This window comes from Malus domestica, chromosome 15 (assembly GCF_042453785.1).
Source record: "Malus domestica chromosome 15, GDT2T_hap1".
Classification (NCBI taxonomy): Eukaryota; Viridiplantae; Streptophyta; class Magnoliopsida; order Rosales; family Rosaceae; genus Malus; species Malus domestica.
This window is the reverse complement of record NC_091675.1, coordinates 16,290,939-16,295,219: the sequence shown is the minus strand read 5'-3', so window position 1 is coordinate 16,295,219 and position 4,281 is coordinate 16,290,939. Positions and strand designations below refer to the sequence as shown.

Here is a 4,281-nt window from a genome sequence, read left to right as displayed (position 1 = left end):
TCTTGGGACCCTATCATACGTTTTTTCCAAATCTATAAAGACCATGTGTAAATCCTTTTTCCCATCTCTATATCTTTCCATCAATCTTCGTAAGAGATAGATTGCCTCCATGGTTGAGCGCCCTGGCATGAACCCGAATTGGTTGTCCGAAACCCGTGTCTCTTGCCTCAATCTATGCTCAATGACTCTCTCCCAGAGCTTCATTGTATGACTCATTAACTTAATACCCTTATAGTTCATGCAATTTTGTACGTCGCCCTTATTCTTGTAAATAGGCACCAAGGTGCTCTTTCGCCACTCGTTTGGCATCTTCTTCGTTTTCAAAATCCTATTGAAAAGGTCAGTGAGCCATGCTATACCTGTCTCTCCCAAGGCTTTCCACACTTCAATCGGTATATCGTCTGGGCCCACTGCTTTTCTATGCTTCATCTTCTTCAAAGCTACAACCACTTCTTCATTCCTGATTCGACGATAAAATGAGTAGTTTCTACACTCTTCTGAGTTACTCAACTCCCCTTAAAGAGTACTCCTTTCATGTCCATCATTGAAAAGATTATGAAAATAACCTCTCCATCTGTCTTTGACCGCGTTCTCTGTAGCAAGAACATTTCCATCCTTATCCTTGATGCACCTCACTTGGTTTAGGTCCCTTGTCTTATTTTCCCTTGCTCTAGCTAGTTTATAGATATCTAACTCTCCTTCTTTGGTATCTAGTCGCTTATACATATTGTCATAAGCCGCTAACTTAGCTTCTCTCACAGCTTTCTTCGCCTCTTGCTTCGCTCTTCTATACCTTTCACCATTTTCATCGGCCCTATCCTTGTATAAGGCTTTACAACATTCCTTCTTAGCCTTCACCTTTGTTTGTACCTCCTCATTCCACCACCAAGATTCCTTTTGGAGTGGAGCAAAGCCCTTGGACTCTCCTAATACCTCTTTTGCTACTTTTCGGATACAGCTAGCCATGGAATCCCACATTTGGCTAGCTTCCCCCTCTCTATCCCACACACGCTGGGTGATTACTTGCTCTTTGAAAATGACTTGTTTTTCTCCTTTTAGATTCCACCATCTAGTCTTTGAGCACTTCCAAGTCTTGTTCTTTTTTCTCACTCTTTTGATATGTACATCCATCACCAACAAGCGATGTTGATTAGCCAAGCTCTCCCTCGGTATAACTTTACAATCCTTACAAGTTATACGATCCCTTTTCCTCATTAGAAGAAAATCTATTTGTGATTTTGACGACCCACTCTTGTAGGTGATCACATGTTCTTCTCTCTTCTTAAAGAATGTGTTGGCTAAGAAGAGATCATATGCCATTGCAAAATCCAAGATAGCTTCCCCATCCTCATTTCTCTCCCCAAAACCATGGCCACCATGAAAACCTTCATAGTTGCCTGTCTCCCTGCCCACGTGTCCATTTAAATCTCCTCCTATAAATAACTTCTCCGTCTGAGCAATTCCTTGCACCAAGTCTCCAAGGTCTTCCCAAAATTTCTCCTTCGAACTCGTATCCAACCCTACTTGAGGTGCGTACGCACTAATCACATTGATGAGTTTTTGTCCTATTACGATCTTGATTGCCATGATTCTATCTCCTACCCTCTTGACATCTACAACATCTTGTGTCAAGGTCTTGTCCACAATGATGCCAACACCGTTTCTCGTTCTATTTGTACTCAAATACCAAAGCTTAAACCCTGAGTTTTCTAGATCCTTTGCCTTAAGACCAACCCACTTAGTTTCTTGTAGGCACATAATATTTATCCTTCTCCTCACCATAACTTCCACTACTTCCATAGATTTTCCCGTTAAGGTTCCTATATTCCACGTTCCTAAACGCATTCTACTCTCTTGAACTCTACCCTTCTGTCCTAGCTTCTTCAATGTCCCCCGTCTAATAGGATCAAAGTACTTCTTTTGTGTGTCCTGTGTAAAGTTGATAGGAGCATATGCTCCCAAACAACTTTGAGTGGAGTCGTTCGAAAAGAAGTTTCTATGGCCCCCTTGCTCATTTAACACTGCATCTGGGTGCCGATGGAGATACAGCGACCCTTGCTCACTTATCACTGTGCTCGGGCCACACAGCGCGCCACTTACGGGTGACGTCCTAGCTTTAGCGCGATTTCGTTCTTGATTCATTGTCATAAGGATTCGACGTAACTGTGGAGTGTCGACTATCGACTACCTGACGCCCTCCCCCTCCTCCTTTATGCACAGAATTAGAAAAATCGGCCACATGAGCTCTATTAGAAATAGTGGTCTTCTTGACTTTAGGAGTCCAAACTTTAGTACTAGCAGCATCTCCTCCAACATTGGAACCAATATTGGCCTTGAAAACTGAAGGAGAATTATCTTCTTTCGATAACACAGAAAAACGAGACCCAGTAGCCCCTTTATTACTACCAGAAGCTACTTCCCCACTCATTTTCTTACCCCTTCTCTTTGTTTGAACAATCATCCAAGGTCCCAAAACAGATTCCTTAACAGAACCATCAACACTAGTATTGCAAACATTAGTATCAGAATTAACAGTACAACCATCACTTGCACCAACCTCATTTCCACCAATATCAACATTCATACCATTTACATCACTAGAAACATCACCAACCACCTCAACAGTGACAATACAACTACTCTTCTATGACCATACACTTCACATTTGAAGCAAATATCAGGAAGACCCTCATACTCTAAGTTGAACCATGCACCATTCAATTGCACATAAGCCTCCAAAGGTTTAGTTAGATCCAATTCAATACAAATTCGAGCAAATTTGCCTCTAGCCCGAGCCAAAGTTAGTGCATCAATTTTCAGAGCTTTACCAAGAAAAGAACCAATTCGTTTCAGAGCCCAAACATCAAGAAATTCAGCTTGAATTCTTAAAATTTTAACCCAAACAGCAGTCCTAGTAATTTTGGAAGAATTAGCATCAAACCCAGGTTTCCATTTATGAATTACAAGGTACTGACCCGAAATAACCCAAGGTCCTCCAGTAAGAACAAATTCCAAATCCCCATTCTTCTTAAAAGTTGCAACAAAATATCCATTAATTAAATCTACAGCTTAAAACCAACATTCGGACTCCATTTTCCTTTTAGACGATTATACAAAACAGCAATTGAGAGAGGCTTACCCAACAACTTGACAATTAACGACTTCTCTCAGGGCTCGCACATCTTCTTCATTGCTCGTTCAGAAAATTGAAAGCTAGGGCCACGTTCACCCCTTGTAACTGCACAATCCAACTCATCATCAAGATCGCACTTGAAATTATCCAAATCCAGAGCATGTAATTCATTCTGAACATTCAGAAGTTTGCCTCTCCAACTCAATTTGACACCGTCGGTAGCCATCATTGGCCTGGTGGTCTCCATCGCAGCTTGTTGATCATCATCATTACAAACAGTCGCAATCTCAGGCTCAACATGATTTCGTTTTAAAACCCTCAAATCAGTAGACTTAAACTCGAAAACAGCAGTCCCCGGCAGTCCGAAGACTGCCAATCCACCACTACCGTCGGCCAGATCCACCTTGCTGCTGAAAAGCACAAAGCAAAACTCACCTGGAGAAAGAAAAAGGAAGAAACCGACAACGCGCGTGAGGCGCGTTCAAATTTCACTATTTACTATGAAAACTAACTAAAACACCCTCAAAAGTTTCACTTTAATCATCAGGACAAAACTTAGCAAAAATGCCAATCATGCCCTTCACACATCCATACAAGATTGCTCAGCAATGAAGATGACATTTTCAGAAAAATTTTGCATGCCAAAGATAAGGTGGCAAACTTTGCAGCAACCAAGACAATATGGATTCACGTGGCCTTCAGCAGCTTTCAGAAACAGTGCTGACAGCTTTCAGAAACAATGTGTTGTCACTATAAAAAAGTTGTAAATATTGAAAATTTATTTTATTGTCTAGGAATCAGCTTTTGTATATAAGGGAGCTTTTCCTCCCATACAGAAGACACCTGAATACCACACACATCTCTCAATATCTGAAAACACCATACACTCAAGCATTCGTAGCCTTCATAGCATCATTGTAAACACTTCTTTGTAATCACTTTCTTGTAAACAACCATCTCTGTAAACATTCCATATATCAATAAAAGTTCAAGTGTACATATTCAAGCAATCTCCAAATCTTAAGTAAGTTTTCTTTTCCTTCTTTAGTGTGTTTGTTTAATTAGACTTCTAGTCCAAAACAGGGAAACACTATTGTGGTTATATTATTAACCTGTTAAACTGACGATCATACTTTGTTCGAGCACTC

General features: G+C 40.7%; 1 long non-coding RNA gene across 1 annotated transcript; it reads right to left on the bottom strand.

Annotated features, from left to right (window-relative positions):
- Window positions 1-2,487: 2,487 nt before the first annotated feature.
- LOC139192212 (uncharacterized) lies at window positions 2,488-3,628 on the bottom strand. The gene is made up of 2 exons (XR_011576166.1): window positions 3,140-3,628; window positions 2,488-2,822 (listed from the first exon to the last, which is right to left on the bottom strand). It is a non-coding gene; the product is annotated as an uncharacterized lncRNA (long non-coding RNA).
- Between the last annotated feature and the right edge of the window lie 653 nt (window positions 3,629-4,281).